We start from the raw sequence: 22,854 nt of genomic DNA on the forward strand, positions 1-22,854 counted from the left end.
ACTCCCAGGGTTTCCAGTTTGGAGAACAGAGTGCGTAGTGGTGCCATCTAGGAAGATGAAGTCTGCGGGAAGAGGAGCGGATGTCAAGAGGAAGGGCTCCCATCTGTCACATGCCCAGCAGGGGCGGGTGCTGTGGGGCTGTTTGGTGAATGCAGGGACGAGTAGAAACAGTAGTGAAGGAACTTGGGCCCCTTCTGCCCACACTATGGAGATGCACTTGAGAAAAACTGGTAGCGGTTTTCCTCTCACATCCTGAAACCGCAGTACCTGATAGAATAAGACTGACCAGTTTGCAAGTACAAAGTTAAAAATAATTGGGGGGAAATAAAGCATCCTCAGTAACCCAGGAGAGGATGCCTCCCCAGGCATTGCACTCCCTTGAGTGTCTGGTTACCGTCTCTGTGAGCCTGGGGGGAGCAAGGAGGCAACAGCCTGACTCAGGTGAGGAGGGGTTCCCGCCTTCTCTGGGCCAGCACAGCTTCCTCTCCTCTCCTTGGCCCTAGGCTCATCACTGTGGGAGCGGGTGATGCCAAGAAGGTCTGGGAGCAGGCATTACTTGGGCATCTGATCCAAGACAAGCAGGCTACCCCCTTCTCCTCTCATCAGAAGGAAAAGGAGAGCCAGCTGAAGGCCAAGTCCTGGGCTGCAGCCACAGGCCGCTTTGACGCTGGGCTGGTCCAGGCTGTGCCACAGGTGGAACTAAGGCTTCTGGGAAACCTGGGCCAACTGGGCTCTGAGTCACCAACGAGTTCCTAGAGCAGGGGCTTGGGGAAGCTCTGGAGGTGAGGGTTAGCCCCATTCCAGTGTCCAAGGTCAAACTTGGCAGCCTTCTCTTATGCCTTTATGCCAGGAGCCAGGAGAAGGGGCACCATGCGAGATGGCGCCTGGGGGAGGGGTTCACAGCCTTGTCTGTGGGGAAGCCTGGGCAGATGGAGACAGTCCATGGCCTAAGTTCTTGGCTGACATCTCCCACTGCTCTCTGTAAACTCTATTGAAGCCTCAGGAGGAGAGTCAACAGCGAGGGGCACTTAGTGTGTGTTAGACCAGGGAGACCACTCTTGGGGAAATTTGTTTTGTTTTTCTTTACTTCGACATAAAGCATGAAATGAAGTATTTGAGCCTGCATCACTGAAATTAAGGGCACAGATTCGGGAGCCAGACAGCCCAGGTTGGGATCTAAGTTCTACCACTTACTGCCTTGGCTGAGCCACTTAACTGCTCAGGGCCTCAGTTTCCCACATGTAAAATGGTGATCAGAGTTGAAGGACTAAATGAGTGAGTATTTACAGAGTGCTTAGGATATTGCCTGGCACACAACAAGGGCCATCAAGTGTGTGTAAATTTTTTTTTTAATTAAGTTTAGTTGAGGAGTAGGTATAGACCAGAGGGTGGGGTGATTCCTAGTTTTCCCCAGTCTTCTCCCTCAAGACTCTCTCCATCCCTTCTCTAGAAAGATCTGTTCCTTTTAACCCCTCGGCAGCTATGGAGGAGTGATAGCCCTCTCTAGTACTGTTTCTGGATTCTGTATGAGGAAGCACAACTGCCGGGGAAATGGACAGGAAATCAAAACAGCTCGCAGATGCCATGCTAGGAGGTTTGCATAAATTGCCTTTAATCCTAAAACAGAAAAAAACAACAACAAAATACTCAACCCTGAAAGTTAGGGATGTTATTATGTCTGTTTCACAGATGAGGAAACCGGGCCTGACAGTGAGTCTGGTAAGTTGATCCCAGGTTCAGGACTCAAACCCTAGTTTGCCTGAGGCCTTGCTCTCTCCTCAATGCCAGGCTTGTCCTCTCCCTGCAAAAGTGGCTGTTTCCATTGTCATTTGATCATGTGTCATCCTTCCACTTGAATATAAATGACCCATCGTGTTTTTATTGAACACCTGCTGAATGTGGAGTACTGTAGGAAAACAAAAGAGCAGACTAGGCAGTGACTGAGATGCAAAGAGGGGTGATCCAGTTGAGGAATGACCTGAAGCACCGTATGACTGAGTGTGAAGTTCCAGCTGCCGGTCCACGAGAGAGAACACACTGGGGCCTGCAGGCATTGGAGGAGCTTCCTCAATAGGAGGTGAGGTGCAGGCTGTGTCCTGAAGGTTAGCAAGGTTTTAGGAAGCGGGGGAACCTTGGGAACATACACAGAGCAGGTGAGGAGCAGGTGGGACCAAGGTCTATATAGTCAGGGGGAGAAAGCATGCTGGAATGAGTTTGCAGAGTTAGAACTGGTTAATGTCATGCAAGGCAATAAAACAGAAACTTTTGGGTTTATCTTTCCACCAGACAGACCATTCTGGGATTGTCAGTGTTCCACAAGTTAGCATTTAACTTTGAATAGTTTGGGCCCTGTTCAAGAATAAATAGTAACAAAAGATATCTTTTCCTAGAGACTCACATGATCCTAGGCCATCTTTCCAAGGTTCTAGTATGACATTGAAAGGCCACCAATAATATCTTTGCTTTATTTCAAACTTGGAAGATTTTTGCCATCGGGAAGAGCAGCAGCAGTATCATGTGTAAGAGAAAGCCAAGTTGGAAGAAGAAGGCAGGCGGTTTCCAGACGTGTCTGGGAGGCTGGTAGGAGCTGGGAGCTTCTGAGGCCTGAGTTGGGGTGAAGTTTGGGCTGATGGAGGGACAGTAGCCCCCAGAGGGCCCCAGGCTGTGCAAGAAGACAGGCCCGTCTGCCCCAGAGCAAGTCAGCAGCCCTCCTGTGCCAGTCCCACCACTAGGCCAGACGACATAACCGGCAACCCACATGCCAGGCTAAGGGAGTCAGCACAGAAAACGTCATAGACGCAAGAAGTGCAGATGTCAGGGAATTCTGGTGGCGTGGGAGCAGATTGGAGTCCAAAAACTGCATAGAAAAAACAACCAAAATTGAAAGCAAGTTTCTGAGTTGGGAAAACTTTTCTCCTTGTCCAGAATGTACACTTCAGAGAATGGCAGAACAGCATAAACACTGCAATACAAATTCAGCTACTTAATCTCTTTATTTTAGTCATTGGAGGTGGCACTGGGAATGCTGGTAGGAGCGAACTTTGACTCAGGTCCCCTTGGGCTCACTTGGCTTTTTCCTCTGTTTGAACAAACATGTTAAGTCTGCATCTCCACTGCATGCCTTTCCTGGCCTGGTGTTTGAGTTGTCAGCCTGATTGATGGCTATGTGTGCATAGGGAAAGCTATGGGGCAGTGCTTGGTCCCCATGTAGGGCTCTGGAAGACCATCTGGCCCTCAGTAAGTATTCTTGCCCTGAGGGGTGCATTGGATCCAAGAGGCAGTCCACAGCTTCATCCACTTGTGCCATCGTGGCAGGAAAGTTGAAGCACTATTTCCTGGGTGCAGATGTTTTCTTTCTTTCATTCCTTCCTTGATTAGCTTGGTTAGTCAACAGGTATTTAATAAGCACCCATCATGGGCCAGCTTTGTAGAGATGAAAAAGAGCTCAGAGGGAGGAAAGGAAATTCTAGGCTGAAGAAATAGCATGTAGAAAGGCACAGGAGTGAAATGGTACACTGCCTCTGTGAAGTAGGAGGTGGAGTGTGGAAAGTGGGGCTGAAGTCTCCCTGTGTTCTCAGGATGTGATGCTAGAGAATTCTGATCTTCCTTTGTTGGCAGTGGGAGCTGTGGAAGATTCTGTAGGAAGGGACTGTTTCGTTTCATTCAACAAACATTTTTTTGTCACCTACCATGTACAAGATACTCTTTTAGGTGCTGGGGATATGACAGTGATTAATTAAAGTCTAGCGGGCAAGTCAGACAAGGTGGGCAGAGAATGAGCTCAGAGATGCTGGTTGGCGAGGAGGAGTACCAGCCCTGACATCTGCTTCTACTGGGTGGGGTTTTGCACATCCCCCCCACCCACCCACAATCCATAAGCAGTGAGCCTGATTTTATATTCCAAGGGTGTGAAGTCCCCTCTGCTTATGATACTTTATTTTTTCATGGCCAAAACCATCTCAAAACAGGGGCTGAGGAAGAAACAATTGAAGGGAGGGAAGCTCAGAAATCTCTGACGGTCCTTCGTACCAGGAATCCCTCCACTAGAACTGAGGGTTAGGGCACCTTTTGGTGGGTATGTTTTATGGGATCCCTGGGTTTGTGGAGAAGGCTAAACCAGTGACCTCTTAAGCCCAGTGAGTGGTGCCTTCCCTTTGTTACTTCTTATGCAGACTTCTGAGAAAAATTTGTGAACACTTATAATCAAGAAGTGAAATGAAAGCCATTATGATGAGCAGGCAAAGGTGAGTTTAGACCAGTAAGGCCAGAAGAAATGGTGACTGCTGAGATGGTTCTTGCAGGATGGATTCAGTTCTTTCTCGAGCAGAAGAGTGTGTATAATGATTAGGTTTTGCTGAGTAACAAAACTCCCTCACACTTAATGACTTACAAGAACAGCCATTTATTATTGTCTGTGAATCTCTATGTCAGCTGGGCAGTTCTGCTGACTTGTGCCACTCTTGGCTGATCTCAGCTAGGCTCACTGATGTGTTAGGGTTGAGCTTGCAGGCTTGCTAGGGGCTGGCTCACTCCAGTGTCATTTACTTGGCTGGGGTCACAAAGGTCTCTCCGCATTCACTGGACTAGCCTGGGCTTTTTACATGGTGGCTGGGAAAGGTTCTCAGAGTGTGGAAGTGAGAAAGACCTTTTGAGTCCAGCGCAAAGACGTTGTACAATATCATTTTTGATGCATTCTGTTGGCCAAAGTAAATTCAAAGGATGGGGAAATAGATTTACCTTTTTATAGGAGGAGTGACCATGTCATATATTCAGGATACACATGTGGGAAGGGGTAGAAAATTGGGTCCTTATGCTGTGGGCAGAGCTTGTGGGCTCTGGAATCACTTGGGAATGTCCATCCAGGATTCTCCACTTACCCACAGCCTCATCCATGATATGGGAACACTAATAGTATCCATCTCAAAGGGTCATTTTGAGGATTAGATAATGCACATGTGCCTAACGTATAGTAAATGCTCAGTACAGAGAGATTCTATGAAATGAAGCTTTCAGGTGAATAGAAGAAGAGCATTTCATTTATTCTCATTACTCTGCCTTCCTCAACACTTCTTAACATCCTAACTTTATAAATACAGTAATTCTTTTTTTAAATATTTATTTTGTTTTTGGCTGTGCTAGGTCTTTGTTGCTGTGCATGGGCTCTCTTTAGTTGCAGATAGTGGGGGCTACTCTCTAGTTGCGGTGCAAGGGCTTCTCGTTGCGGTGGCGTCTCTTGTTGCGAAGCATGGGCTGTAGAGCGTGCGAGCTTTAGTAGCTGTGGTGTACAGGCTTAGTTGCCCTGTGTCATGTGGGATCTTAACCACTGGACCACCTGGGAAGCCCAATACAGTAATTATAATCACTTACTTCGTCAATAAAAACCAGTGCTTATCGTATACTAGACTGTGCTAGGAACCAGAGACTCAAGGGAATGAGGCACTAAAGCATTCCCTCTGTATTAAAGGGTGTCAGTGTACTCTTGCCTGGAAAATCCCACGGACTGAGGAGCCTGGTGAGCTGTAGTCCATGGGGTCGCGAAGAGTTGGACATGACTGAGCGACTTCACTTTCACTTTTCACTTTCATGCATTGGAGAAGGAAATGGCAACCCACTCCAGTTTCTTGCCTGGAGAATCCCAGGGACAGGGGAGCCTGGTGGGCTCCCATCTATGGGGTCGCACAGAGTCGGACACGACTGAAGCGACTTAGCAGCAGCAGCAGCAGTGTCTTATCTGCTCAGAAAATTCTGAGAACTGCAAGCTGGATATTTAAGACGCTTCACAATTTGGTCTCAGTTTGTGCTGCCTTCCTGTGCTTACTCAAATCAAAGTGAGTTCTTCCCTGTGTTCCAGATATGCCCTGTGTCTTTGCATCCTTCCAAATAGACCCTGGACAGGAACAGACTCCACACTGCAGCATCAGCGGTAGGGCGCAGCGAGGCTGGGCTGGATATAGGGATCCTGAACCAGCACATGGCTGGGGTCTGTGATTCAGAGTCCATAGGTACGACACAGTTACTTCCATCTTGAGAGGCCTTTGCTGAGGCTCCCCTAAACTTTAGGACTTCCTATGATCTGTCACTCCTTGGAATCTGCCTTAAAGTGATCTGTGGACCAGTCTGGCCCCCTGTAGAAGCTCCATAGGCAGAAACCCTCTCTTTCTCTTCTGCCTGCAACATCCTCTCAATGACAGTGCACCCCTTCCTAGGAGTTCCACAGGTGATTACAAAAACCCTCTATCCTGACAGCAAAATACACACTCCTTTCTTCTAGAGTATATATGAAGGAGTGGGAGGCTGCATAGCCTGCCCCATCCTCTTTTCCCTTAATGTGAAATTACTGAATGAAGAGTAGGATATAGCACAACACAAATGCTAGTTCAGTAAATCGTACAAAGAAGTTGACATTGTCTATGGACACTAATCACATAGCTATGGGAATTGACCTGGAGTGTGACCTCCCCATGGACCCAAAATGGGGCTCAGGGGTCCCTCTCTTCCTCATCACCAGCCCTTCTAAGACCCATCAGCCACTTCTTGAGATTCCAGACTCTCTTTCTGCACAACTTCTAACCTTATTGGAGGGAAAAGGGGAATTGTGGTTTCTTTCTTTCTGCTATGCCTCCATTTTCTCTTGGGAGATTTTCAATTCCCCTCCATGGCATTTTTGCTTGAGTAGAATGGCTTTTACCCAGACCTTAACTGTTCCATGGAGGTTGGGTTGGAAGGAGGATGGGAAAGGGAAGGTGCAATGTGAGCAGGAACAGAACAGCTCTCTGGAAAAGAGCTCAGCCTGTAAGAATGCAGGGGTCAAGATGACAGATGATGAGCAGTAGGAGAGCAGAGGGTCCTTTGTCACCTATTCAGATGCTACTCCCAGAAAGCAATAAGGAAAAATAGAGGTAAGATTTTAACACTGGAATTCGCTCTTTAAAGCATCGTTAACATGAGTTTAGATGCCGGTATTTCCCCAGAAGCAGCATATTCCTGGGGTAGCTTCATATGATCTCCAGAAGCTTACATTTTTCTAAGGATTCCAGATAGAATATCAGTAATTCCCAGGCATCATGAATTCTACTAACCATCAACATAAGCAATATTAATCATTAACTCTGATAGTAACGCGACTTGAAATCCATCAGCACAGGCTGTAACAAAATTCTCGCATACCAGAACTCCCGTTTATCAGAATCCAAATTGATAGCTTTATTTTCCTAAAAATAGAAAATATCCCCAATGTACTGTTCTAAAATAAAACGTTGAAAGGCATCTTTGTTCATTTATTCCATCAGTTTATTCAATTAACATTAATTGTGGATCTCTTATAAACCTATGGACTTACCTGGTGGCTGAGACGGTAAAGCGTCTGCCTATTATACGGGAGACCCAGGTTCAATTCCTGGGTCGGGAAGATCTCCTGGAGAAGCAAATGGCAACCCCATTCCAGTATTCTTGCCTGGAAAATTCCATGGATGGAGGAGCCTGGTAGGCTACAGTCCATGGGGTCGGAAAGAGTCAGACACGACTGAGTGACTTCACTCACTTTATAAACCAGTACTGTTTTAGGAATAGGATATACAAAACCAAATAACACAATTAGTTCCCTATGCCTTATTATTGCAGTAATAGAGGCATATATACCGCAGAGCTAAAATACAAGTATCAAACTCTAGGGACTAAAGTAAATTTCCTTTATTTAATAAAGTGTATCAACCAGAAACCTATAACAAGTATCATATTTAATGGTGAAATATAGAAATACTTTGCATCATAGTAGGAACTATAGGCAAGAAGGCTTGCTATTATTGCTAGTGTCTATTGAAGGTTCTTGCCAATATAATAGGCCAAGAAAAATAAATTAGGTATAAATAGTGAAAATTGAAAGATAATGTCATCAATTATATTTTCTTTACATTTACATTATCATTTACAGATGATACTATCTAACTAGAAAAATGTAATAGAATAGTAGATGAGCTGTTAGATTAATAGATTTCATACACAAAATAGATCCCTACACAAAAATCAGTAGTTTTCCTATATACCAGTACTTAGTAAGAACATATCATTAAAAAAAATCATATTAGCGTGGTTCCTCAGACAGCTACTTGTGCATCTTTGTAGATACATATATGTGAATATATATGTTTGTGTATATATTGGGGTTCCCTTGTGGCTCAGATGGTAAAGAATCTGCCCGCAATGCAGGGGACCTGAGTTTGATCCCTGGGTCAGGAAGATCCCCTGGAGAAGGGTATGGCTACCCACTTCTAGTATTCTGGGCTGGAGAATTCCACGCACAGAGGAGCTTGGCAGGCTACAGTCCATGGGGTCACAAAGAGGCGGATACGACTGAGCAACTAACACACACACACACACACACACACACGTGTATGTATTGTTGTTGTTGTTGAATCACTCAGTTGTGTCTGACTCTTTGCCACACCATGGACTGCAGCATGCCAGGCTTCCCTGTCCTTCATCGTCTCCTAGAGTTTGCTCAAATTATATACGTATTTTATTAGTTGATTTACAATGTTGTATTAGTGTCAGGTGTACAACAAAGTGATTCAGTTATGTGTATGTTTTTTCAGATTCTTTTCCCTTATAGGTTATTACAAGATATTGAATATAGTTTCCTGTGCTATACAGTAAGTTCTTGTGTTTTTCTGCTTCATATATATCTGTTAATCCCAAACTCTTAATTTATCCCTCCCCCCTTTTTGGTAACCATAAGATTGTTTTCTACGTCTGTGAATCTGTTTCTGTTTTTAAATAAGTTCATTTGTATCAGTTTTTTAGATTCCACATGTAAGTAATATGATATTTGTCTTTCTCTGTCTGACATAGAAATGTATTTTTATATCTTCTGCTCTTGGTGTGTTATACAGGTGAGATTGTATTGTACCCACAATTTTGCCCATCATTCTTGTTGATTTCTGTGTAGTATTCCTTAGTAAAGCTGCACTGTGGTTCATTTTAAAAAATCACATTAGCAATAAATGTTTGGTACGCATGAACCTTCTGAATGACACATCACCTTCTGCCAACCTTGTCGAAGGTCACATCCCCTTCCTGGAGCAGCCTGCATCCAATCACTAATCCTCATGGAGGTGTAAAGGTCTGGGCCTCTTGGGCCTCTTGGCCTAACTTGGAACCACCCTGAAAGGTCATTTCATCTTTATAATTCAAAAGGAAGGATAATAATAATAATTAGTAATTATTATCAGTTATTTCTTGAGTAATTAATAGGTTCAGCTGAGGCTTTCACATTACAGCTTAATTTCTTCATCTGCCTAGTCAGCTTCTGAAGTCCCTTCTCCTCCACAAGGGTTGATCCCAAGGGAACTCCCTAATACTCCTCAGGCACACTAATCACCATCTGGATTGGCTTCCCCAGAACCCAGCCTGTGATGATGAAGTCACAGAACCATTGATGTGGTTGATACCATTAAGACAGTTCCCACAGTGCTATATATTTCTATTTATTGTATATATATATGTATCAAATACATTTTTAAAGTTCAGAGTAAGTTCCTGGCTCTCTTGAAATGCTATTTTCCTTTATTAGATGATGAATTTTGTGTTAAGATTTGGATCCTCCCCCTCTCTTGTTGTGTTTTTGAATGTGCCGTGCAGCGTGTAGGATCTTAGTGCTTCTGTTCTGTGCTGTGCTCAGTCACTTCAGTTGTGTCTAAATCTGTGTGACCCTTTGGAGTGTAGCCCGCCAGGCTTCTCTGTCCATGGGATTCTCCAGGCAAGAATACTGAAGTGGGTTGTCATGCCCTCCTCCAGGTGATCTTCCTGACTCAGGGATCGAACCTGCGTCTCCTGCATCTCTAGCATTGCAGGCGGAGTCTTTACCCCTGAGCCACTGGGGAAGCCCCTTAGTTCTCCTACTAGGGATCGAACCCACATCCCTTGCAGTGGAAGCTTGGAGTCTTAATCACTGGACTGCCTGGATTCTCTTTTTTAAAATAATTTGAATCCTTTCACTTGTTAAATCAGGCATCTTTTCTAGTTCTTGGCCTTTTCCAAGTGAGGTCAGTTACAGAGTCAATGGACTCCAGTTGTTGTTATAAATAACAGTTTCTCTTTTAACCATGGCATTTTGTATTTCCTGAGGCCTTGCTTGGTGTTGCAGTTTTTTCTGGGCATTATCTCATTTAATCAGAACCACCATTCTGGGTCACGGTTACCACCATTACTGTAATTTTGCCCAGGAGGAAACTGAGGTTTCCGGAGGGTGAATAAGTTGTCCGAGGCCACACAGCCATTAATTGGCAGAATTTAAGGTGCAGTTGCTCAGTCGTGTCTGATTCTTTGTGACCCAGTGGACTGTAGCCCACCAGGCTCCTCTCTGTCCATGGGATTTCCCAGGTAAGAATACTGGCCAACCCAGGGATCAAACCGTAATCTGCTGTTTCTGCATTGGCAGATGGATTCTTTACCACTGAGCCACCTGAATAGCCCAACTTAAAGCCGTCTTTAATGATTTACTTCAAAGGCTGTGATTTTTGTCATTATTCTCTAGTGTCCCCGTGTGAGGGTGCAACACTCATCCTAGAATTTTCTCTGTTGGTCGTCCACTTCTCCGGTTGGTGTGTTTTGCTCTGGATCTGTGATGTGATGACCTGGATGCAGCTGAAGTTGCTAAAGCATTCTCCAACTTGATCTAGACTTTCAGTTCCCTTATTATTTCATGGAGCATCATGTATTCTAGCCATTCAAATATCTTTGAGGTTCTGGGCCTTGTTAAGTGGGGTTTATGTTGCTTAGCAGTTCCCCCACCTAATGCCAAGTTCCAGTCATGTGGTTATAAGAGGGAAGTGCCATGTAGTGTTTCCTGAGAATTAAGGGCTGTTGTGAAACTTTAAATGGAGCATCTCTAAGTTTCCTTGTTGGAAACTCCTACAATTCTCTTAGTAACTGATGAGGGGCCACGTGACGGGATTTGCTTCACCAAACTCATTATGATGGTTCCCCTTACCCAGTGTGCCTGACTTCCTGAGATGCGTGTTCGTTGTGGTCTCTCTTGCTTTGCCAGATGAAGGATCTGAGCTCAGAGAGACTGAATTCTTTACCCAAGCTATCACGGATGCAAGGATTCAAACTCAGGGTTGCAGACCCCAGAGCCCTGCTCTTTCTGCCACACTATGCTGCTATGTTTTATTTTGTGGAGATCGGGAAGGATGCTGAGAGAACCCAGGGCTGGATGAAAGAATTGGATACATATCAGATTCAAAGTGTGCCCGAGCTATGTCCTAACTGCTTGGGTGTCGTTCGGTCTCTGCAGGCTACCTGTTCAGCGAAGAAATGGGCAAAGGGAACAACAGATGGGCAAACATTTCCATCAGAAAGGAAACCAGTTCATTTTTAAGAAATGTTCAAGGTTCTTCTCCTGTCCATCCTCTCGCAGTAGTTTGTTTTTTTTTTTTTCCTGAGACATCTAGAGTCACAAAAATATCTGAGATTTATTTAAATAGAGAAAGGAGTGTATTGAGAAACTGACAACTGGGTGTAGGTAAGAGTTAGTCTTAGAGAAATGCTCACTAGATAGTGAGGAGGTGAATTTCCCATTAGCTAGGCAATCTTTTCCTAACCAAATTGTGTTAAACTTGGTTAAAGAGAAAGTTCCAACCATCAGGTGAATTCTAGAAGCAGATGCATTGGAAGTGAAGCCTTACCTTTTCGAGCTTTTAAAAACAGCTCAGAGGCTTCCCTTGTAGTCCAGTAGGTAAGAATTCACCTTGTGGTGCAGGGGACAGTGGTACAATCCCTGGTCCAGGAAGATCCCACATGCTGCCAGGTTACTGAGCCCATGTGCTGCAACTGCTGAAGCCCATGCGCCCTGGAGCTGGTGCTCCGCAACAAGAGAAGCCACCGTGATGAGGAGCCCCCGATCCCCACAGCTAGAGAAAGCCCTCACACAGCAACGAAGACCCAGTGCATCCAAAAGTAAAAAATCATTAGTTCTAAAAAAGCAATTCATGGAAATCTGTAGAATTTCCCTATCGTGTATGCCTGGAGGGGAGCAGAAAATGGGTTCCTTGTGAGAATCAGAAGCACGAAGTGGACATTTAGGAAAACCTTACTTTCAAAAGCAAATGTTTATCAGAGGGTCCCCACACTGAGGGCTTTGTGTGGCTTTCGGGAAGAGTGTGGAGACCACGTGTGGAGCTTGTTCTGCTCAGCCTTTAATTATGCTTTCTCAATGCCCCTTCTCTTTTCCTTTGCCCACTGTGGAACAGAAACCTGAAAGATGTCGTTTTTGGCAGGTGTCCTTGGTAGAGTTCCGTATTTCTCACCCCACCCCCTTTTAAAACCATGAAAGGAGTGTGTTTCAGAAAGTCGAAGGAAATCACACAGAGGTTCTTGGATGTCCAGAGAGGGCCCCTCCCATCCATGAAGGTGCTAAGATGGGTTGGCAAGGCCTGAGAAGGCCTTCAGTCATCCTCCAGTTCACCCATTTATTCAGCATGTTTACTGAGCCTTTTTACGGGCTGGGTATTGAGAGGCCGATGAAATAGATGTGGTTACTCTTCGCCAAGATACCCTGTACTAGGAATGCTAGGAAGTAAACATGTGATGATTAAATAAGTAGAAGCCGATTGTCACAGATGCTATGAGGGAAACAACCAGGGTGAAACGTTTGAGAGGGTTAGTCATGCTGAGTGAAGTGGGAAGAGCATTGGAGGCAAGAGGGCACAGCAAATGCAATGGCCTGGAGGCAGGAGCGGGTGTTCAGAGGGGTGGCTAGGAAGCCAGTGTGGCTGGAGTGTGGTGGGCAAGGGGGAGAGGAGAAGGAGGTGATGGAAAAGCCTGCAGAGCCTGTCCCCAAGGGGCCGAATGGGCCAGGCTCAGTGAGTGGGTTTAATTAGGTGAGCACTGAGGAGCAGCTGAAGGGTTTTCAGTGGTATGTGGTTTTACTTGCATTTCAGGAAAATTATCCTAGTTCTTGAGTGGAGAATGGACAGGACAGGAGCAGGAGACTGAGAAGGGAGCCAGAAAGCAGATACTCAGTGTAGTGTAGGTCAAAGGAAAAGGTTAAATTAGCAGCATGAGATTCACAGATACACAGTACTAATACTATATATAAAATAGATAACCAACAAGGACCTACTGTATAGCACAGGGAACTCTACTCAATGTTTTGTAATATCTATAAGGAAACTAACACCTGAAACTAGCATAACACTGTAAATATACTATATTTCAATTAAAAAAATAATTAAAAAGAAAAAGAAGTCGCCATGCTTCCCAGTGGATGGGAGTGAATCTAATTCAGCCCCTGCCACTTCGTTACTGTGCAGCTTTGGGCAGGTCTCCTAATCTCTCTAGCATGCAACTGTTCACCCCTAATAAAACAGGGACAAGTATTTTCTCATGTGGTTTCTGGAAGGAATAAGTATTCACAAAGTCCTCTATAAACCTGGACCATATGCTCATCTGAGCTATAATATGATTCATATTGAAAGAAGGGGCGTTCCTTCAGTGTTGGAAAAATCACTCACCAGCCCCTACATGAGCAACGTTTTACTACTGCCTGAGGCTAAAAAGATGCTTTTGTTCCCTTTCTGCCATCCGTGTATCTCCAAAGGAGGACGGCTGGTTAAAAATCACATGGTGTGGTCATTTATATGTAGTCGTTTACTGCAGCGATAACTTGAAATGGCTGAGGGTTTTTTTGTTTTTCAGCTTTATGTCTCTGGTCACCACCTGTGGGTGACACATGAGTGTGATAAAGTGTGTAGGTGTGGCATGCTGCCGTGAATGTGAGGAATGCCTGACAGAGGACCATTCAACTTCCTACACCCACTCTCCACTGACACGAGACCACAGCTTTTAGTACCCAATTACTGCTGCTAGGCCACCAGGGTCCCCCAGTCCAGTGGAGAGCTATGTTCTCATCCCCCAAGTACCTCACTGTCTTAGGGTAAAGTCACAGAACACTGATTTTGGCTTTGAACAAAGCAGGTCTATCTTTCATCGTGAGTTTGGACCATTTGGAATCCTTATGGTACAAGGAAATATCCTGTTTCAAATGCAATTTTCTGTTATGACTCCGAGCAGATGCTGAGATTTGCTCCTCTGTCATCCAAGAGGGTCTCCAGGTTCCCAGAGAGACCAATTTAAATTGGTGAGACCAAAATGTTTGCTGGACGGACGAAGTGATGGTAAAAATGTTCTCACTATGTCCTGCTCAGCACAGCAGCCCCTAGCTCCACGCGGCTTCCGAGCACCGGAAGTGTGGTTAGGACAACGGGAGAGCTGAATTTTAAATTGTATTGCATCTTAACGAGGTTAAATTTAAATAGGCACATGCAACTAACAGCAACTGTACAGGACCGTGCAGTTCTAGAGGAATGTTTCTTCTCGTGGGAAACTGCTCCTCTGAGCCCCAAGGGTTCTGTGAATTCATGAACTTGCAGACTACCCTGACTCCCTCCAAGATCCTCATCAGGGTCTGTGCCTCCCGTGTTGGGGCAGTGCTGTAACTCATACTTATTTGGGGGCAGTAGCAGGGGGATCACTTTGCCATCTGAGTGTTTCACCGCCGTTCCTGTGGTGAGATTAACAAAGTGACGCTGAGAATGGCTCACTGAGAAGTCGGTCCATGGAAAGGCACGTACCACCCACACTTTGGGCCACTCTGAGCTCCGGCCTCTCTGTTCTCTCCATGGGACACAGCAGATCCCAGGGAGGGTGTTTGTCATTTCCAACCCTTGGTGTTTAATACTGTCACCTCTGGCCTAGACACTTGAAATTCAGTGGTTTCTTGGCGCATGCCCACTTTTTGGCCCGTGTGAAAAATTTCTGGAGGATGGTGTAGGGCCCCTGACTCTGCAAGGGCAGATGCACTCTGTGTGTGCCTACTTCCTAAGTACACATGTGTAATCAGGAGGCCTTTGCTGGATGGCATGTGGGTGGGTGGTTGAGCTCACAGTGTTCTCCAGAACCAGGATGCTTGAGGATTAAAGGTCAGGAATTGGGTGGCTCGTTTGCCCAAAGAGGGAGAAATTGAAGGTTATACTCATACAGATGGGGAAACAGTATCAGGACAAAATACTCGGCAACATCATTTTTCCAGGCTGTAGGTGAGGAAAGGAAGATTGAAAATTTGCCCAAGCTTGATGGCAGAATGAGTGTTCATTGTGAATGGCATCTAATTCACGCCCATTCTAGAATTTGATGTCTGGGTGAGTCCTGCCCTTCAAATTACAGTATCAACAGTCAGTATATTAGAAAGTAGTTTATACTCTACACAGCAAAAAACACTCAGAAGATAACGGATGAATGCTGAAAGCAGAACTACTTAATTTTTTACATGTCCTAGGTTTCAGTTCAGTTCAGTCACTCAGTCATGTCCGACTCTTTGCGACCCCATGGACCATAGCATGCTAGGCCTCCCAGTCCATCACCAACTCCCGGAGTTTACCCAAACCCATGTCCATTGAGTCGGTGATGCCATCCAACCATCTCATCCTCTGTCATCCCCTTCTCCTGCCTTAAATCTTCCCCAGCATCAGGGTCTTTTCAAATGAGTCAGCTCTTCGCATCAGGTGGCCGAAGTATTGGAGTTTTAGCTTCAGCATCAGTCCTTCCAATGAACACTCAGGACTGATCATCTCCTTTAGGATGGACTGGTTGGATCTCCTTGCAGTCCAAGGGACTCTCAAGAATCTTCTCCAACACCACAGTTTAAAAGCATCAATTCTTTGGCGCTCCACTTTCTTTATAGTCCAACTCTCATATCCATACATGACTACTGGAAAAACCATAGCCTTGATGAGATGGACCTTTGTTGGCAAAGTAATGTCTCTGCTTTTTAATATGCTGTCTAGGTTCTTTCCAAGGAGTAAGCATCTTTTAATTTCATAGCTGCAGGCACCATCTGCAGTTATTTTGGAGCCTCCCAAAATAAAGTCAGCCACTGTTTCCCCATCTATTTGCCATGCTAGGTTTAGGGTATAACTTTTCTGGAGAAGAAAGGGGTTAAAATGCTATCTCTCATAGTAATGAGGTGTGGAAAATCCATCGACTCTGGTAGAAACAACATCACTTCCCAGGAGCAGCCCAGACCTGGGAGTGATGTCAGGGAGCCCGTGGCCCCAGCAGACCTGGTGCCATGAAAGGATAGCTGGTTCTTTTTTAAAAAGTCAAGTATAACAGGAACCATCTTTAATTTGGGGGTAGCCCTGTTTTCACCAGTGGTGGTCATCCCTCAAAGCTATTTTTATTCCTACCGGGATGGCCAGGCAAAAGAAATTCAAGCAGGGATTTTCAATTACAGGTAATTATCTGAATTGCAGCCTTGGCTTTTTCTCCTTGGCACATCTTTGTTCACACCCTGGGTGTGAGCTAATCTGCTTATAAACACGTGGTTTGAGTGTGTGTGTGGATATCTGTGGGCTCTTTATAGCTGTGTTTCCAGAATATGTGTTTAAAGATTATGGTCAAATTTACTCTGATTGAGGAGGGTAACTTATCATAAAAGCCTCAGTCATTTATGTTTCCCTTTCCAATAGAAGAAGTCTTATTAACTTACCCACTGAAAAGGTTAAGATCAAAGAAATCATAAATGTTGCACAAATACTATTTCAGTAATGTAAAATTCAGCTGTTTCTGTTAACCAAAAAGAGTTGGGACAATCTCTTTGAAGGGAAACACCAAAAAGTGCTAACAATTTTTTCTTTTTCTTTCTGTCCTTTTTTTTTTTTTTTCTCCTAAGTGACCATATGGAATACCAATGCAAAAATGCAAACAGGCAAATGCAACCAATTAAGACTTACAAAATAAGCAAAAAATTTTCGTCATCTTAAGCTCTAGTTATGTGAAGAATGCTAGTTCATGGACTCCAGATAATTCATGAGAACCGGACTCCAGATAATTCATGAGAACCATGTGAATCATTTCAGACAGGTTTGTCCTTGGGGCTCCCTCGAGGCCATCGGCACTTATGAATCATTGTAGATGAGCTTGTCCTTGGTACAAATCGTGCTGCATTTAAAGTTGCTGGAGACACTTCCCTCATACAATAAAAGGCCTTTACTGGACTTTTCAGTGGCCTGAAGTTGAAGACATAAATACTGTTTTATATAGTGAGCGGGACCACTCTTTTATGAAGTGTTTTACAAGTCTAGAGGATTTTTTGTTTCTTTGAGGTTTTCTTTGAAACTTCAGAATAGGGTAGTCCTTGAAGTAGAGGCTTTAAGTCCCCATGTCATCTGTCCCTGGGGAAGGCAGGGGGGCTGGTGAGAGAGATGGACCACAGACTTCCAGGTTCCTGGGACCAGAGGCTGGCATTTTCTGTGAGAGGGACTCTGCCCTCTATGTCATGCAGCACTAAACTATAAATTTGCAACTCCCCTAAAGTAAATTGCATCCTTACTTTTCATCCATTGAGCAAAACTGTCTCAACTGGAATCACATGATTGGTTCTTTTCCTGTCTTTCCTGAAATATGGGACATACTCTGTGCTTCTCTGCCTCTGTTCCATCCAGAATGGCCACACAATCACTGTCTCTCACGCACCCCATTCTCACTTTCTGCCTACCCATGCACTTTCTCCTGTGAAATACTCCATCCTCCTTCAATTTGATCCCTTCTTCCTATAAATTTTCATAGCACTTGTGTCTTATTAGGTTTATGTTAGAATTATATGTAAACAGGTCTTGTCTCCATCTAAAGAAAATTTGTAGTCTCCCTACAAGGTGAATGATATTTTATTCATCTTTGTAAACCCCAGTGCACTCTGGTATGCTAAATAAGTGTTTGTCAAATGACTGAGAATTGTTCAACACCTATGTGCATATTCCTGTGCCAGGTACGGTGGAAGATTTATCAAAGAATGACATGGTCTTCACTCATGACACTTGTCAGTAACTATGCATCACAAAATATGGGGTGTTTTCAGTTACCTGCTGCTGTGTAGCAGACCACCCTAAAGTTAATGATATAAAACAAGACCCATTTTATTGTACTCAAAGCTTCTGTGGTCAAGGAATTTGGACAGGGCACATTGGGTGTAGCTCACCTTGGCTCCACAATACTAGAACCTCAACTGGGGGAGACTTGCGTGGCTCAGGACTAGGACAGCTGAGCCTGGAGGATGTACATCCAACTTCTTCATTCACACATCTGGCACCTTGGTAAGGATGGCTGGAAGGCTGGGATCAGTTGGCCCTGGCACCTCTAGCATGGTAGCCTGGGGGCTTGTGAGGGGCATGCTTTCTGCATGGCCATTGGTTTCTTCCAGAGTCAGTACCCTGAGAGCGCTAGATGGCAGCCACAAGGTTTATTCAGACCTGGCCTAGAAGTCATAGCATCACTATCATTGTGTTCTAATGGTTACTAGTAAGTCCTGGGGCTTCCTAGGTGGCTCAGTGGTAAAGAATCCTCCTATCAATGCAGAAGGTCAAGTTCAATACCTGGGTCAGGAAGATCCTCTGGAGAATGAAATGGCAACCCATTCCAGTATTCTTGCCTGGAAATCCCATGGACACAGGAGCCTGGTGGGCTATAGTCCATGGGGTCACAAAAGAGTCAGACATGACTTAGCAACTAAGCAAGTCCTGAGACCTACCCAGATTCAAAGGGAGAAGAATTAGACTCCAACTCTTGACAGAAGAAGTAGCAAGTTCACATTGCAAAAGAGCATGTTGAGTGAGAGATATTTTGTAACCATCTTTGAGAAATACAACCTGTGACAATAAGTGAAAGCCCAAAGAAGTGGCACCCATGGTGGTGGTTACTGGGTAACAGGCACTTGAGCAAAATGTCTTGACAGATAAGATACTGGGATCCACCTTGAACTCTGGCTGGGGAAAGAGGAAGAGCAAGGGGTCCAAGGCAAAGTTCATCCGCAGTGATGAAGACTCTTATTCACTAGTGAGGATGGACAGTTATAGAATGGCTGGCTGGGTTGCATGGCTTGTTATATCTCTTCAATTAGATTTCAAAAATTTCTCCAGCCTTACTGAGATATAAGTGACATACCATGTTGTGTAAGTTTAAGGTGTACAACATGATGACATATATATATAGTGAAGTGATTGTCACATTAAGGTTAATTAGCACACTTGTCACCTCACATAGTTCCATTTGTGTGTGTGTGTTTAGAGAGAACATTTAAGAGCTACTCTCTCAGCAACTTCCTGGTATAGATTATATAATTGTTAACAGTATTCACCGTGCTGTTCATTAGATCCCCAGAACTTACTCATCTTGTAACTGAAAGTTTGCATTCTTTGATCACCCTTACCTGTTCCCCACCCCCACCCCACCTTGGAAACTGCCAGTCTACTCTTCACATATAAGTGAGATCATGCAGTGTATGTCTCTCTCTGTCTGACTTACTCCACTTAGCATGATGTTCTATTGCATATGGCAGGATTTCTTTCTTTTTTTATGGCTGAATAACCTTCTTCTGTGTGTGTGTGTGTGTGTGTGTTTGTGTGTTTGAGACATCTTTATTATTCATCTGTTGACAGACACAGAGGTTGCTTCCATTTTTTTGGCCACTGTAAACAATGTAACAGTGAACACAGCAGTGCACATATCTCTTTGAGACAGTGATTTCATTTCCCTCGAATATATATTCAGAAGTGAAATTGATGAATCATGTGGTAGTTTTAAAACAATTTTTTGAGGAACGTCCACAGTGTTTTCCATAGTATCTGTGGCAATTTGCATTCCCACCAAGATGGTAGAAGGGTTCCCTTCTCCACATCCTCACCACTACTTGTTATCCCTTGTCGTTTTGATAATAGCCATTCTGACAGGTGTGAGGTAATATCTCATTGTAGTTTTGATTTAAGTTTCCATGATTAGTAATTTTGAACACCTTTTGTGTACTTATTGGCTATTTGTGTATCTTCTTTGGAGAAGTGTCTATTAAGGTCCTTTGCCCATTTTAAAATCAGATTATTTGTTTTTATTCTGTTGAGCTTAAAGATGTTTAAAATAGCCAAGGCTGAGAAGGAGGGAAGATTTGAAAAGAAAAGCAGTAAAGAAGTGTGAGATCTAAACACTGCAAGGAAGTAATGGTAGAGCAAACAAATAAAGGCTGAGGTAAATGTTTAGTACGGTAGACATTATATTGGATTTACGGTAGGTGTAGGATTGGTCTGTGGAATAATGCTGCCTTTCTTTGGGGGGTGCTTTCTCTTTGGGGTAAATGTTCATTTCAATTCACATACATCTCAGGAAATGTTTACTGAGTGTCTGTCCTGGCCCATGCCCTGGGACATGCTGAGATGAAGGTAACGTGGCTCCTGCTCTCAAAGGGTTCACTCTAGCTTGGGGGTAGGAGAGGATAGGTTAACCAATAAATGCCACATATTACTTTAGATATCATCTCAGCAGGACAAGGAGCAGTGGGGACTGGAGGAATGAGCCATCCTCTGGAGGAGTCAGGGCAAAAAGAGCTTCAAGAAGAAGAGATTCCGGACTTCCCTGGTGGACCAGTGGTTAACACCGTGTGCCGCCACTGAAGGGAGTGCAGGTTCCATCCCTGATTGGGGAAGGAAAATCCCACAATGCCATGCGGTGAGACCAAAAAATAGTAAAAGTTATTTTTTTTAAAAAAGAAGAAGAGATTCAACCACATGGAATACCTGTGAGTGGAGTGGATTGGCAGAGATGAGGATAGAGGAAGGGTATCCGTTGGATCGTGCAACGTGACAGCTGTTTGTGATCTTGCCAAAGCCAGTGGGAATGGCGTGGCAAGAAGGAGAATGGAATAGACCAAGGAGTCAATGAGTTTTGATGAAATTCACTGGAATTTAATGACCTTGTTTTATTACAGATTTGAGGGGAGCTGCTTTCTTCTCTTGCTAATGAAGTGAAGCTAAGCTGCAAATCATTCAAAGCAATTGTGCTGGCTCACTTGGCCCCCAAGCTGAGCAGATAGGCCCACTGTGGTTTGAGGAGCTTGGAGATCTTGTGGGGTCGGTATTTTGACTCTCTTCTTCATTTCTGTCACGGTTCAGGCTTTTCACACACCACCAAGGTCTGGGGCAGGCTTCTCAGCTTTCTCGGTACCCTCTTGGGGCTCATGAAGCAGCAGGCATGCCCCAGAGAGGTCAGGATTCTTTTTGTGAAGGCAGTGAACGCTACAGGCAGCCCAGAGATGCCGCTCTCGCTACCCTCCCCCCTCCGATGGGCTCACATAGGGAAACAGATGCTTTCATATAACTCTCAGCATTGAAGCAGCTCTGCTGTACCCTAGCCTGAAATACCTATCCAGGACCAAATTCTTAAAACCCCAGGAGCTCTGGCGTGATTTTGAGCTCAGGCCTTGAACCTGTCATAAAATGTAATGGACGGTATATTTTTAACTGCTGAGACCAGGGAGTTCATATACCCTGTGAAGACTGAAACAGCACAGCATTTCTTTCTGCAGCTTTGGAAGCATATTTTGAAGCATTTCAGAAACCACAGGATGGTGCCTCTCATTGTATAGTTTCCCATTAAGACAAAGTCCTTGATCGTTCGTTTCTGTGCATGGACCTCTTTGGTAGTTGGGGGAAGCCTATGGTCCCCTTCTCAGAATAATGCTTTTAAAATGCATAGATAAAACACAACAAATTTTAAAGAAACCAATTATGTTGAAATTCACCTATCAAAATATTATAAAGAAAACCTGCTTTTATAGTATAATAATATACCTGCTTTTTGTTAATGCATTAAATAATGAGCTTTTTTGAAATTTTGAAGTACTAAGGAGCATAGGCAATATTTCAAGGACGCTACAATTTGTAATATGTGCAAATACCTCATATTTCTATTGATGATGGAGTCGAAAGTCTGTCTAATGCTTCTGTGCTTTGCTACCTACATTTATTTACTTATCGAAGTATAGTTAATTTACAGTGTTGTGTTAATTTCTGGTGTATAGCAAAGTGATTCAATTGTACATATATATATTCTTTTTCATATTATTTTCCATTATAGTTTATTATAAGATATTGGATATGATTCCCTGTGCTATACAGTAGGACCTTGTTTGTTTTATATATAGTACTGTGTATATGTTAATCCCAAACTTCCTAATTTATCCCTCCCCTACCTTTCCCTTTGGTACTGTAAGTTTGTTTTCTATAGCTATGAATCTGCTTCTGTTTTGTCAGTTAGTTCATTTGTATCATTTTTTTAGATTCCACATGTAAGTGATACCATGTGATATTTATCTGACTTCACTTAGTATGATCATCTCCAGTTGCATCCATGTTTCTGCAAATGGCATTGTTTTGTTCATCTTTTTTTGGCTGAGTACTATTCCATTATCCATGTACCATGCCTTCTTTATCCATTCTCCCATCCATGGACATTTAGATTGCTTCCATGTCTTGGCTGTGTACATTTATAATGAAAGGAAATGCTAAATTTTAGTGAGAGGTTAATAAGAATATAAATGTATGTATTTTTCTCCAAGTTCACAGACCCCCTGAATTCTCTTCTAGGTTAAGAACCTCTGCTTTAAGATATAATTTTAGTTGAAAGTATAAAACCAACAAAAATCTATGATTTATGTAACATGCAGTAATAAATTATCAGCTGTTCAGGGCCAGTTCCCAGCCCTCTTCTTTATGCACTGTGCCTTCTATGAAACACGGTGCCTCATGTACAGGAGACAAAGATGCTTCACGAACAGCTCTAAAAAAGGAAAAAAAAAACAAACAGATTTGCCTTGAGGAGGCCTAGCGCTGATCTGTGCCTTTAATTCATGGAGTGCCAGCTCTTGTTTTTCTGACAATGAGTGAAAGAAGTGCAGGGTAAACCCCGAGGTGCAAGTAATGGAGAATCATCGTCAACATGATAGTCTGCATCTAATTCTCACTCTTTTCCCCTCAT

At 43.9% G+C, this 22,854-nt stretch overlaps 1 protein-coding gene across 9 annotated transcripts in view; it reads left to right on the forward strand.

The window, feature by feature from the left end:
- The window catches only part of ITGA9 (integrin subunit alpha 9), a 435,888-nt gene that overhangs the window by 140,416 nt on the left and 272,618 nt on the right, over positions 1-22,854 (forward strand). The window lies entirely within an intron of this gene.

This window comes from Giraffa tippelskirchi, chromosome 9 (genome assembly GCF_054371585.1).
Source record: "Giraffa tippelskirchi isolate mGirTip1 chromosome 9, T2T-mGirTip1v1.2.pri, whole genome shotgun sequence".
NCBI lineage: Eukaryota > Metazoa > Chordata > Mammalia > Artiodactyla > Giraffidae > Giraffa > Giraffa tippelskirchi.